At 41.0% G+C, this 15,525-nt stretch overlaps 1 pseudogene; it reads left to right on the top strand.

Annotated features, from left to right (window-relative positions):
* The first annotated feature begins 1,415 nt into the window (after positions 1 to 1,415).
* On the top strand, positions 1,416 to 4,832 carry LOC123039279 (uncharacterized; annotated as a pseudogene).
* The last annotated feature ends 10,693 nt before the right edge of the window (positions 4,833 to 15,525 follow it).

Genomic DNA, 15,525 nt, shown 5'->3' with positions numbered 1-15,525 from the left:
ATCTAGGAGACACCACTCTCCAAGAAGTAACAAATGGTGCGTTGATGATGAACTCCTTGCTCTTGTGCTTCAAATGATAGTCTCCCCAACACTCAACTCTCTCTCATAGGTTTTGGATCTGGTGGAAAGAAGATTTGAGTGGAAAGCAACTTGGGGAAGGCTAGAGATCAAGATTCATATGGTAGGAATGGAATATCTTGGCCTCAACACATGAGTAGGTGGTTCTCTCTCAGAAATGGTAAGTTGGAAGTGTAGGTTCGTTCTGATGGCTCTCTCCACGAATGAAGAGGAGGTGGAGGGGTATATATAGCCTCCACACAAAATCTAACCGTTACACACAATTTACCAAACTCGGTGGGACCGAATCGTTAAACTCGGTCGGACCGATTTAGTAAACCTAGTGACCGTTAGTGATTTTCGGTGGGACTGACATGCATCTCGGTGAGACCGATTCGGTTAGGGTTAGGGCATAACGTAATCTCGGTAAGACCGATTACACAAACTCGGTGAGACCGATTTGGTAATAAGCTTTCCAGAGAGTTGGTCAGGTAAACTCGGTGGGACCGATTTGCTCTTTTCGGTGAGACCGAAATGTTACAAAAAGGAAACAGAGAGTTTACATTGCAATCTCGGTGGGACCGATCGCTCACTTCGGTTAGACCGAAACGTTACGAAGGGAAACAGAGAGATTACAACCCCATCTCGGTGAGACCGAGATCCCTATCGGTAAGACCGATTTGCTTAGGGTTTGTGGCAGTGGCTATGACTTTTGGAATCGGTGGCGCCGGATAGGAAGAACCGGTGTGACCGATTTTGGCTTTGGGTTTAGGTCATTTGTGGATGTGGGAAAGTAGTTGAGGGTTTTGGAGCATATCACAAAGCACATGAAGTAAGAGGCTCATTAAGCAACACCTCATCCCTCCTTGATAGTATTGGCTTTTCCTATAGACTCAATGTGATCTTGGATCACTAAAATGTAAAATGAAGAGTCTTGAGCTTTTGGGCTTGAGCCAATCCTTTGTCCTTAGTATTTTGAGGGATCCATTTTCATCATCCATGCCATGCCATTCATTGAGCTTTCCTGAAATGATAGTCTTGGAATAGCATTAGCTCAATGAGCTATATGTTGTTATGAATTACGAAAACCACCTAGGGATAGTTGCACTTTCATCCAGGCTTATCCTTTGCTACATAAAGGATTGGGCCACCTTGCTGCACTTTATTTACTATATTTACTTTTTGCTCGTTACTATTTATCTTATCACAAAACTATCTATCACCTACTATTTCAGTGCTTACCGAGAAAACCTTATCGAAAACCGCTTATCATTTCCTTCTGCTCCTCGTTGGGTTCGACACTCTTACTTATCAAAAGGACTACGATAGATCCCCTATACTTGTGGGTCATCACTTACTCAAATGTTTGTGGCGATTGTATCCTTGTGCCATGAATATTTGTACTTAGCAGATCAATATAAACATATTGGCTATCTATTTACCAATTCAGAATTTAAAGCACTTTATTTTATGGCCTTGAGTAAAATTCCAGTCGTTGTTGGCTGGAAGACATCTTCAATACACCGTCAACACGAGCTTCCCAAGGTAATGATCTATTTATTATCAGCCCATATCTGGTCTGTAACAGGGTTCTTATGTTTCAAAATCCTCTGGCATCAGAAAGAAGATCTTGTGGATGATGTAAGATATCCACATGTTGTATATGTGGAAAAACCAAAGCTCGGGATGTTGATTTTTTGGATGAAAATGATTTATCAGGAAAAAAACTACAAGTGAAATGGAAGGTAAGATACTGAATTGGAGTTATAGTAGTACCAGGCTTTCCATGATGATGTGTTGTTTATTGTCCAAGGACTTGATAAACTAGCAGAAACCATAGATGCCAAGTTTCTAATGACGAAGTCTTTTCGCTGGTTCATGTTTGCATTGGAGCTAAAGTTTTGTTATTATTTAGTGTGTTTTGTATTATATCCAATACCGTTCCATACTTCCATTTCTCTTGGATGATTAAGACGATATTTTTTCTAACTGAATTAATATGTCCCCTATTTCAGAAGTAACGCTCAAAAGCCTGAATAGAATTCCTTGGGAAAGGGTAGATGTTAGCTTCAAGAGAAGTAGACAATGGATTTTTGCCCATAGCACCATTCAGGTATGTTATGAACCCCATTACCTTGTGGTCCTTATTCTTCATGTTTGTTGGATAAAAGTTTCTACACTGTGATTGCTTTACATGTTGGCATAAAAAAAGAGACCCCCTTTGAAAGGCTACATTTGTAAGTTTCATTAGCGTCTGACTACTGAAAGCTCTTGGCTACATTAGTTTTGTTTAAGCATTGCCATATGTTCTAGAAATTTTTAGCAGTCAAGAGGTTTTTCTTATGTCAGTGCAAGAAGACATTAGAAGAATGGTCACACTTTAATGGCTAACTGCAAGGCTGTCAGTGCTTGCACTGTTGATTTTTGGAATGCTACAGATTCTTCTCCGATGATATAGTAGTAGTTGATCATGTGGGGCGTATGGCTCTCCACCGAGACACCGACACAAGAGCTAGAAAAGGCTACCATTTAAGTTGGTAGGTAGGTTATCACGGACCAAATACGGATGCAGTCCTTGCTGTCAAAAACAGCAGTCCCTCTCTCCATTGTATGTCCATTCAGGATGGCTTTGCTACCTATGCATTATAAGTAGCTGCAAGCTGAAGAACACGAGGTTTAGCTCAACTTGAATGGCTGGCTGGCAGGGTAGCTCTATCCACTTTGTTTCTTGAAAACAAAAAGGGAAAAAAGAACAGGGCTATCCTTGTCCGTACGAGTTGATGCTTGTGTAATAAGCTGCAGTGCCAAAACTGAAATGAGGTACAGTTGATAAGTGTGTTGATGAAGCAAATTTACCAAGTTGTCATCGGCTGAAAAAACTGATTGATTCTTTCTCATTTCTTTTGTGTCATAGGTGAAGACATATTTGTGAACTTCCACATGATCGACCATTTTCTTTACTAGCGGTGCCAATTTCTTTCTCTTCTTCTATTTGGATATCAATTTCAATTGGATAGGAAAATGATAGGGGCAAAAGATATACTACAGTGGAACAGATAGAACCACCCATGGTAAAGGAGTGTTGGGCCTGGGCCTATGTATGCTTCCTGAGTTAGTCAAGCATCTTCTCATTATTGGCTACAAATTATTCACCGAGACACTGGAAACAAATATATTATCTTGATTAAGTCAAAGGTAAATCCTTATTTAAGGTAGATGAGAATGACAAATTGGGAAACTACCGCACCTGATGAAGGGTATGAAGAGAAATGCCTCTTCCTTAGTTCAAGAGAGTAAGGCAGGCAACAAGGATGAGGGTCCGGCGGAAGTCAAGAAACAAGAGAACACTGACCTGGAGAAACTCTATGTAGCAGGCCTTCGTCGGAGACATGGCCGAACTACAATTGTCAAGTGCCTCCGGTGTACACGCTTCATTGGCTTCTTTATCCTTATGTGTGGAAATTTGGCTTGTAAGTTTTGCATCGATTGGGGAAACATCCTAACACTATCCAGTTGTAGTGATAGCTTTGGGCGTGATTGTGCTTCCTTTCATGTAAGTGTCTTCCCCCCCAAGTAAATGTATAACTATCATCTCACATATTGTCTCTACCCTGTTTGAGGAAACAATTGGACTAATAGTTATAATAATTTGGTCTTGAGAAAAAAAAAGATGGAATGCTTATTGAGTGACTTCTGTTTTCTTTTCCACCGTACAATGAACCTTTACTTTTTAAGTGATCCTTATGTATACCTAAATCGTATCTAAAACTTACAGCTATAAAATTAATGCAAAGAATTTCAAAACATTTCAGTTGTGTTAGGCAGCAGCAGGAGGCTGGATGGGTTCTTCTGCTATGACGAGCGTTTACTTCTATCAGTACGAAATACTTCTAAAACTGTAGCTTCATTTGTTGGTATGATGTACTCTCTCTATAAATACGTTTTTGGGATTCAAACTACAAACCAAAAATGTCTTATATAAATGTAGAGAAGCTCCAATATTGTTGGCAATAGACACTAGAGAAAGTAGGCTTGGGTTGTGAGTGAGGCGTTTTGGAGCTCAGCCTCCATGGAGGCCGAAGTTTTTGAATAAATAAATAAATTTGAACTATTTAGTTTTAAAAAATCTAAAAAAGTAAAGAAGGATGTGATGTGTATGCGTGTAAAATTTTAGGATGAAATACCTTGACATAGATCTGTGCAAAAAGGAGAAATACATGGAGTCTAAGGATGGATAGTGCATCTACTAAGAAGCCTCAGATTTGCCTTTTTGTGTAGCACTCATTTTAACATATTTTGAGCTGAAAATTTACACACTTGTGCATTATGTCTCTAAGTATATGTGTATTTTTTTCCATTTTTTTGAAATGTGGAAATTTGAATTTTGATCATTTGAAATCCAGCCTCCATGGAGGCCGAGCTCCATTGGGAATTTTCATTGGGTTGTAGGCTTATACTAGCAAACCTCGCGCGGTGGCACGCCGCGCCCGTCTACAACTTATATTGTACATCCTGGTTGATAGGACGTGCGGTCTGACTGTTTTATAGCTTGGCAGATTATGGACGCCTGGACTGGACGTGGCGAGGTGAGCAAGGCCACACCGACGGATAGGCTGAACGTGGAAGGGAAGGGAGGAGGCACTGGCACGTGGGAAGGACGTGGCTATGTCAAAAAGGCCATGGCGACGCATGGGTTAGGTGTGGCGACGCGTGGACTGGACGTGGCTACAAAACATAAACCCTCAGACGAGCACCATGGGATGCTCTCTGGCTGAAGCACGAATTATTTATCTTCTTTGATTGAAAAGACACAACTCACCTTCAACAATAACAGATTTGCACCTAGATTTTTTTTCACATGGGTCATTTTTCTCGCTCTTGGGCTCCTACGTACTCTTCTTAGAAGTCTCCCTGGATTGCACAAATGACCATTTGTGGAAAATTTCCTCTGCATTCTTTAACCATATAGTAATCTGATGCATTCAAAATTAAGTAGTACGACATATACATCATATCCTTGGAATCATTATTTTCTTAATTGTTTTTACATGTTTTCTTGCAAACAATTACTCACGGATGCATGGTAGAGTCCAGTATTTATTCTTTTATCCCTGCAGTCATACCATCAGTTGGAAACAGTACAGAGCCCATATTGTAGAAGCATAAAAAACTTAGCCGTAGCGACACTTGGGTTGGTTATGTAATGCTTAAGTTGTCGCTGCCGTGAGGAAATAAAAAGTTATATGTTTTTTATTTTATTTTTTGAATTGTAACCTTGTCTATGTGTTATAAATAAATGTAAGTTTGCTATATATTGGCAAGTGTAGACAATTGCTAAGATAAACAGTGTAAGCTAGTGTAATCATATAAATTGCTAGGTGGCAAAAAAATCACCACATAGTCTATCATTCGAATGCATGCATGGTGTATATGGGCCAACGAAAGTTGACCTTATGGGCTGTACCAGAATGTTAAATATTGAGCGGACGGAAGCTTGAAGTAAAGTGTGCTGGTTGAAGCCAGATGAGCTGATTGAAGCCAGATGGGCTGGTTGAATTTGTAAACTATAGTAAACAGAAAATGCTTTTAAAAAGAAAAACTCAACCATATGGTCTGGAAGCAAAAACAAAATAGGTTGCAAATACACACATATTATTTTTTGATCCAGCCTAACTTCAACTAATTACTATGAATGAAAAATTACGTAGTAAATCAAGAATATAATTTAATACGTAGAAGGGAATTAAAATAGAGCAAACCTCTTTAAATTTGAATGTAAGTACAAACGACGAACAACTCTTTGACACACTGCATTCCTTGTAATGACCATATATACTCCATGATCATCCTCTTTTTAAGAACAAAATTAATTAGCATCCATGCCTATGGGCAAAGGCAACTGAATAATTGCTATCTAGATCCTCGAAAAATGTAAAAAGAGCGATTTTTTTTCAGATTCTAAATCTTTGCTTGCTACACACCACTGAGCAGCTCTCCCTTGGGCTGATAGGGTGGACCCAAGACTTACTGTCAGTCGCTTCTTCTTTCTCGTGTCTGATCTCTCTTCTCTGTGGCACGCTTTCGGCAGGTCCCCACTTGTGGCATCTAACGCATAGAGCATCTAAGGCAGTACCACGGTAGTGCGAGGCGTCTTCGCGACATTTCTCATAGGTTCGCCTCCTGAGCACCGATGATCGAGCACAGGAAAACCTATTACTACGCAACGCCCCCTCCGATGATCAACTCATAAATCAGAAAGATACATACCTATAACAATTACACATGTCAAAATTCAGAAAATAATTGGGTCAAGCACAAGTTTTCACCAGCCCTCATCTACTTCTCTGTCGCGAACTTTCCCACAAGTCCCCCACTCGTCGCATGTAGCACGTAGAGCATCTAGAGCAGTACCTCGATAGTGCAAGACGTGCTAGGTGCAGTGAGCACTCACCTCACGGACCGACACCTTTTCGGCAATGCTTGCAGATTCGCCTCTGAGCACCGACGATCGAGCACCAAAAAACTTACTACTATGCACCGTTCTAATACGATTTGTCTTGTTTTGCTGAGAGCTGCTCAGACGTTCAAATAATCTAAAAATTGGAGAGAATCTTCCTCCTAAACATCTTGTACACTCTACATCTTTCTAGTTATGTATATGTAATTATAAAGACACCACTATGAAGTACTTTGTATGTCATACACTATACAGATCTATACCAAGATATTTAAGGATACACATATACAAATACACCATTAAATCACTGTCACCATATAATCCAAATAAACATGGATTTTCCCGTCTCTTATTTTCTCGCATTTAAGTGAGTTTGGTTTAAATATGTTTAAAAACAATTTTATTACAAAAACAATTTGAACTGCCCACAATATGATATCTATGGTCGTGATTTGGCAAAAAATACATACAAATAAGTATTAAAGTTTAGTATAAATAGCTATAGCAGTCTCACATAATAAAGTTCAGAAAAGAATCGGGTCAGGAACAAGTCTTTTTAATCTTGACTGTAAATAAATTTCATATTTCAAGGGGCGGTGAACTTCTTCACCAGGTCTCATCTACTTCTCTCTCGCGTGCTTTCCCGCACGTCTCCCACTTGTGCCATCTAGCGTGTAGAGCATCTAGGGCAGTACCGTGGTAGTATGGGGCGTGCTCACTACCGATACAACGGGTAGTCACCTCACGGACCAGTACCTTTTCGGCACTGCTCACAGATTCGCCTCCTGAACACCATCGATCGAGCGGTGAGCGGTGCTGGTGAACTTCGCCCATCGTACACCGAGTTCGAGCTATAAAAATAACCACAGACTCTCTTCTTTTTCTCCATCCCCACAACGTGCCTCATTCCTTCTCCCTAATTTTCACCTTTTTCTTCCTCCGGTGACAAAAGATCGAGAGGAGGCCCCCAATGGAGGACGTGATCTCAGAGTTGATCCTAGTTCTCATAGCTGGGCTGCTAGCAGCATTGCTTGGCTTCTCTATGCTTCTGTGTGCAATGATCCTAGATGATCGCCATGACGCTGCTGCCCGAGCGGTGGCTCTCCGAGGCATCGGTGGCCCTGCCACTGGAGGGAAATATGCTTGGTAGTGCTCTACCTGAGCTATGTAGGAGATATCATATTGCTCTCCTTCATTTTTTTGGCCTTTCGCCACTGGAGGCAGATATGCTTGGTAGTGTTCTACCTGCGCTACCAAGAAGATATCATATTGCTCTCCTTCATTTATTTTTATTTTTATTCCTTCTTTTGGTGGTCCCATCTTGCCGGTTTCATGGTTTTTCTTCTTTGTGCTTGTTGACCTTGTCACATGTTAAAGGTATTATGCAATATAGATCTGTTGTTGTTTTCCTTGGCGGTTATATACTTTTTTGGAAAGCATGACCGATAGATAGCACACCAAGGTGAACCAATAATTGTTTAATAGTCAGTAAATCGTTTGATTATATACTTTTTGGAGAGCATGACCGATAGATAGCACACCAAGGTGAACCAATATTTGTTTAATAGTCAGTAAATCGTTTGCATATGCAGCGGATTAGAACTTGGTGCTTCACAAATTTTACATACCTGAAGGCTGCACATGTTTTTTTTCAACGGCAAAAAAGTAAAATGAAACCGAACTGCACAGGCAATAAATAAATACAAAATCAAACACATAAAAGGAAACACACATGACCTTAGTTAGTAGACCACAGCCAACATACATGACATAGAAGTACAAAGATAGATATTTTTACACATGGGAAACTACGAAATACGACGTGATCTTCTCGATGCAACGACAATGTCTAAGCAATCTTGTTAGACTTGCTTGATGCCGCACCATCATCGATTTTAATTTCGGCAAGCTTCAGATTGTTAACACCCCTTCTCCGTCCGTCCGCTTGGACATCTCTAACCGTTCAGCGTAATTCTCCAAGATGGAGCACTCCTTGAATGCCGAAGGTTGGTTTTCGTTGTGCACATGAGGAACCATAAGCTATAAATTGGTCAATAGAAAAGTTTACATGTTAATTTATGAGTAGGTAGGACGTGCAGTATGTAACCATGCACCTAGAAGACTAACACCTTTCCACATTTTATGTCAGTTTTAACCTAATAAAAAAAATCGTAAAATCTATAATAAACCTAGCATAAATCAGTAAGCAATACCAAATTTGAAAGAACTAACCATGTAAGAACGAAACTATAAACGACGAACGATTTCTTCATAGACTACGTTCCTTGTGATTGGCGAATGTTCTCCGTTCTCATCTTCAATTAAAAATTTTAGACCCTTGCGGGACGTAACACGCGAGACGGCTACATACAATTGCCCATGTAAAAAAACCGGATTCCTCAAATACACACAAATCTTAGATAAAGTTTGCCCCTGACTTTTATTTATTGTCATCGCATAACACAGCCGAATTGGAAGCTGGCAACGACGCAATGTGAAAGGCCATTTACACCCAGGAGAATTAAGCACAATACGCGGAATACAAACTCGTTCCCCTTATGTGAATCAATAATGATTTCACCTTATATAACTCTGTGGCCAAGGCGAGTGACAATCAAACGTGTCCCATTACATAGACCAAGAGATTGATTGATATTCCTTAATAACATAATAGGCACTCCGAGCTTCAAGGTAATCTTGTGGTGAGGGAAATTTTTAATTTTAATTGAATTAAGTAGCTCAGGCGGATAGAATAGATGAGCATCCTCACTATGATCAGTTGACTTAGAAATAGTGTCACAGCTTAGAAAATCCATTGGGAAACCAGGGAGCCGTCCGAAAACAATATCATTGATTTCATCCACCACGGTGTTTGTTGGGCAAGCAATAGCTTGGCTAGAAAAATACCCAGCATTATTGTAATTAAAGAAAAACGAATCATAGACATAATCAACAATAGCTGACATATGAATCAACAATAGCTGACATATGATCTGCTTTAGGCTGAAGCAATAAATCATCAGGTATATGAATCCAAGACGGCACAGACTCATCACCTTTACAATGCATAGGAACAGAACCAGTCCATATCTGAAGGCAAAACACATAAGTGGTCTGATCCTCCCCCAAGCACCATGGTGCATGAGCCTTGTTATCAGGCATGAATTGTTGAAATGGATCAAAATATGGTGTATTACAAAATGAAAAGGGGTTATGATTAAAACTGGGCCAAATTATCAATAAAACTATTGAGCAATCTAAGTGTGAAAACTTAAAACTAATCCTTAAGAAATGGATCAAAATATGGTGTATATTTTAGAAATTAAAGAGAGGGTATGCTTAAAACAGGGCCAAATTATCACGGTGAAAGTGTATAAGTGTTCTATATCTAGAAGTTCAATGCTTGCTGGTTTATGTCAGCGGGCGTCACTCATTTCGCGGGATGAGGCTCCAATGAACATATATGGTCTAAGATTAAGCTGGCTCTGTGTAAGAATTGCATCACCAGCACACATCTCTCACTTTATCACCATGGTGAACACGAGTGAATTACTATTACAATGTATGAGCGTCGGTAAGTCCATGTATAGCTGCCGCTTCACCACTCATCATGTGTTGGCCAATGATCAGAGGTACAGCAAAACCAGCAAATAAAAATAGAGAACTGCACAAAGGATCAAAAGCATACCAACCAGAATTGGAATTGAGGAAATCGCTCATACAAGAAAAGGAATCAGCATATGTGGAACCAAACAAAATTTAGATGCTTTTAAAACAAAATTTCAATGGAAAAAATTGTATAGAAAAACTTATTTGAAATCTGCCCAAAAACTGGACAAATAACAAAAAACTTCAAAAAAATGCAGCTGGCCCGGCGCGCGAAGCTGCTGGCCTCGGCCTACCGCAGCCTAGCCGCCCTTGGCTCAGCGCGGCCCAACCGCGCAGCGACGCCCGCAGCTGCTGGGCTCGACCCAGCGCGCGTGGCTGCCCCCCGCCGCAGCCGGCCTCATTTTCTTTCGGCCCAGCGGCCCACAACGCATTAGGTTTAGGATCCCGACCGTCCATTTCAATCCGACGGTTCGGCGCCGTTTTCGTCAAATCAAAGCTCTGATCCGATCGATCCATCAGAAACCCTAACGCCATTCCGCCCCCAGCGCCTCTCTCGCTCGTCCGTTCCTCTCTCGTCCGCCCGCTCGGTTCCGGTGCGCGAGCCACCGCCGACGCAGCGAGCCAGGGCGGCACCAGCGAGGCAGCCCCTTCCCCCTCCCATCTCCGTTTCCGCGCGCGCGAGAGAAAGACAGAGAGGCGCTTGTCGTGTGCCCCTTTTTCTTTTCCGCGTGAGAGGGAGGAAGAGGAGCGCGGCAACTCTGCGCTATGGCCATCCTCCTCGCCGGTCGCGCGTCCTCCCTCTGCGGTGAGCACGCCGCCGTCGAGGGATTTGACCGCGGTGTTAACCCCCTTCTCCCCCATTTTTTTTCTTGCTTGCTTTTCCGGTGATACAGCAGAAAAAACCCGACCAAAACTGAATAATCTAGTTCGAACACACACCTCGTGGCCGCTCCTCTCTCTAGCTACCACACCGTCGCGCGTGGATGGACACCATGCAAAATAGGAGCGCCCGCCAGTTGGTTCTTAAATCACACCGACATGAGGAACCGGAGCAGCACCGGCGAGCGTCCAGGTCACCAGTAAATACCACATAAGTAAGTACGAACAAACAAGAGCCAATAATGAAACTTCATCGAGCCAAGAACACAAACCAATAGCAGAATCAACAGGGCGCTTGCCCAAACGAATCTCCTCCCTGCGAGATGCAACAGAAACATGACCACCTGTTATCAGCAGCACGACGACCCGAGCCACTGCGACGACCAACCGTAACCCCACGCGAGCCACGAGGCCGGCCAGGACGACGCAAACCATTACAACTGGATGAAGACGCAACCATCGAGCACCAAGACAACAATGAAACCATAGGAGAAGAAATGGAAGTGGGGGTGAGGCGAGTCGACTAGATAGGAGACTCACAAATAAGCAGCCTATTTATAGCCAAATCGGCACCGACGCAAACAGACCAGCAGACTCTGGAAAGCGCGACCAAAGCGGCACCGAGAATAACTGACCAACAGGTAACAATGGCATACACGCAAACCCATGACAAACAGAAAACGACACAATGACTGACCAACAGCGGCATGAACCGAAAGCGACGCGTCGATTGGGCCAGCAGCTGAGCCGAAAGCGACGCATCGATTGGGCCAGCAGCTGCGAAAACATAAACCGATCAACGCAAAAGAAGCACGTAAGAAGAACAACCACGCCAGCCTACCCCACATACAATCAAAAACACTAAACCCACCAAAAGAACCGTCACAGCAGTTCAAAAAAATTAAAACAAAAAACCGAATCCACAACACGTTTGTACACGGCCCTGTACCAAAAAAAATACACGTGTCTCATATGAACTTACCCAAACATCTTTTTCATCCAAGTGGATGAATCTCGGGGCAAAAAAGCTCCCGGATATAGAGGCTTGGTTATGGGATAGTGCTTTATGTCCGTTGTGTGATTGGAAATAGCATGCTTTAATTAATTATTGCATGAGTTCTCAATAAGAAAAAAGTAGCTTCCTAATGTATATGATGTAGGATAGCCATGCGTATGATGTTTCATGTATCAGACTCCAGGATTTTTTAGATGGGCGATAAGCTTCCCAAGTTTGATGTTTTTTTTACATTTTCAAAATCGGCTGATGTTGTGAGAATGGCACCGCCGGACGGTGGTCTTTGACACTTCTATTTCATCATATATGTGATGTTCTCATTTTACTTTGTTCTTTTTGTTTCTATGATATTAAGTTCTACACTTAGCCAATCTGATGTTGTTCATGTATATGATGTCGCTTTAGTTTTAGGAGAAGTTTCTCGTGTTGGATGTTTTCTTCCTTTGTCAAATCTTTATGGTTTGACATGGTCTTTGCGCTTGCTCAAACATTAATTTACTAAAAATGCAAATATTTTCAACCAGCACATGGTTTTAAATGGGACTATCTGTCATTTGGTGCAACTGGTTATCTTTTTCCAGACCCACCACTAAAAAAGACAACCATGCCAACTTAGGTTTCTCAACATGTCCATGTTATACAAATATTTTCTTTTTTTCAAACTCATATTTCACGGCGTGATAAACATGTTTTAAAAATAGCATGATCTAACAGATGGTCCTTGCAACATGAAACTGTTTTCATCGATAGCATGGCTTTAGCGGGTCTCCGCATCATTTGGCACAACGGGTCAACTAGTTACCATAATTATTAGAGGAATTATTAGAATACAACCTAGGATTAAAGTTTCCTCTATAAGCGTTGTTACCAAAATTGTTCCTACCAACAAAATTCACATCCATAGATTCATTATTATTCTCAATCAAAGTAGACAAAGGCATATCATTGGGATCGGAAGAAACACTCTTATTAGCAAACAATTTCATAAGTTCATCCATCTTTCCACTCAGAACATTAATTTCTTCAATTGCATGCACCTTTTTACTAGTAGATCTTTTAGTGTGCCATTGAAAATAATTAACCATAATATTATCTATGAGTTTAGTAGCTTCTCCTAAAGTGATTTCCATAAAAGTGCCTCCCGCGGCCGAATCTAAAAGATTTCTAGAAGCGAATACATCCTAGGATTAAAGTTTCCTCTATAAGCGTTGTTACCAAAATTGTTCCTACCAACAAAATTCACATCCATAGATTCATTATTATTCTCAATCAAAGTAGACAAAGGCATATCATTGGGATCGGAAGAAACACTCTTATTAGCAAACAATTTCATAAGTTCATCCATCTTTCCACTCAAAACATTAATTTCTTCAATTGCATGCACCTTTTTACTAGTAGATCTTTTAGTGTGCCATTGAAAATAATTAACCATAATATTATCTATGAGTTTAGTAGCTTCTCCTAAAGTGATTTCCATAAAAGTGCCTCCCGCGGCTGAATCTAAAAGATTTCTAGAAGCAAAATTCAATCCGGCATAAATTTTTTGTATAATCATCCATAAGTTCAAACCATGTGTAGGGCAATTACGTATCATTAATTTCATTCTCTCCCAAGCTTGTGCAACATGTTCATGATCAAGTTGCTTAAAATTCATAATATCGCTTCTAAGAGAGATGATCTTAGCGGGAGGAAAATACTTAGAGATAAAAGCATCTTTGCACTTATTCCATGAATCAATACTATTTTTAGGCAAAGACGAAAACCAAGTTTTAGCACGATCTCTAAGTGAAAAAGGAAATAGCTTCAATTTAACGATATCATTGTCCACATCTTTCTTCTTTTGCATATCACACAAATCAACAAAGCTGTTTAGATGGGTAGCAGGATCTTCACTAGGAAGGCCGGCGAATTGATCTTTGATGACAAGATTCAGCAAAGCAACATTAATTTCACAAGATTCAGCATCAGTAAGAGGAGCAATCGGAGTGCTAAGAAAATCATTGTTGTTGGTATTTGCAAAGTCACACAATTTAGTATTATCTTGAGCCATCATGACAAGCAAGCAATCCAACACACAAGCAAACAAGAAGCAAGCAAAAAAGAGGCGAACGGAAAGAGAGGGTGAATAAAACGGCAAGGATGAAGTGGGGGAGAGGAAAATGAGAGACAAATGGCAAATAATGTAATGCGAGGGATAAGAGTTTGTGATGGGTACTTGGTATGTCTTGACTTGTGCGTAGACTCCCCAGCAATGGCGCCAGAAATCCTTCTTGCTACCTCTTGAGCATGCGTTGGTTTTCCCTTGAAGAGGAAAGGGTGATGCAGCAAAGTAGCGTAAGTATTTCCCTCAGTTTTTTAGAACCAAGGTATCAATCCAGTAGGAGGCCACACGCAAGTCCCTCGTATCTACACAAACAAATAAGAACTTTGCAACCAACGCGATAAAGGGGTTATCAATCCCTTCATGGCCACTTGCAAAAGTGAGATCTGATAGAGATGATAAGATAATATTTTTGGTATTTTTATGATAAAGATTGAAAGTAAAGATTGCAAAATAAACGGCGCCAGAAATAGCTAGTTGATGGAAGATTAATATGATGGAAAATCGACCCGGGGCCATAGGTTTCACTAGTGGCTTCTCTCAAGATAGCATAAGTATTACAGTGGGTGAACAAATTACTGTCAAGCAATTGATAGAAAAGTGCATAATTATAAGAATATCTAGGCATGATCATGTATATAGGCATCACGTCCGTGACAAGTAGACTGACTCCTGCCTGCATCTACTACTATTACTCCACACATCGACTGCTATCCAACATGTATCTAGAGTATTAAGTTCATAAGAACAGAGTAACGCATTAGGCAAGATGACATGATTAGAGGGATAAACAAGCAATATGATATAAACCCCATCTTGTTATCCTCGATGGCAACGTGTCGTTTCCCCTTCTATCACTGGGATTGAGCAACGCAAGATTGAACCCAAAGCTAAGCACTTCTCCCATTGCAAGAAAGATCAATCTAGTAGGGCAAACCAAACTGATAATTCAAAGAGACTTGCAAAGATAACCAATCATACATAAAAGAATTCAGAGGAGATTCAAATATTGTTCATAGATAATCTTGATCATAAACCCACAATTCATCGAATCTCGATAAACACACCGCAAAAAGAGTTACATCGAATAGATCTCTAAGAAGATCGAGGAGAACTTTGTATTGAGATCCAAAGAGAGAGAAGAAGCCATCTAGCTAATAATTATGGACCTGAAGGTCTATGGTAAACTACTCACACATCATCAGAGAGGCTATGGTGTTGATGTAGAAGCCCTCCGTGATCGATTCCCCCTCCGGCAGAGCGCCGGAAAAGGCCCCAAGATGGGATCTCACGGGTACAGAAGGTTGCGATGGTGGAAATAGGGTTTCCTGGTGCTCCTGGTTGGTTGCGGGGTATATGGGTATATATAGGAGGAAGAAGTAGGTCAGTGGAGCTACGAGGGGCCCA

The sequence above is a fragment of the Triticum aestivum genome, chromosome 2B, assembly GCF_018294505.1.
Source record: "Triticum aestivum cultivar Chinese Spring chromosome 2B, IWGSC CS RefSeq v2.1, whole genome shotgun sequence".
Classification (NCBI taxonomy): domain Eukaryota; kingdom Viridiplantae; phylum Streptophyta; class Magnoliopsida; order Poales; family Poaceae; genus Triticum; species Triticum aestivum.
The sequence above is the reverse complement of the archived record's forward strand: the minus strand, read 5'-3'. Positions and strand labels throughout refer to the sequence as shown.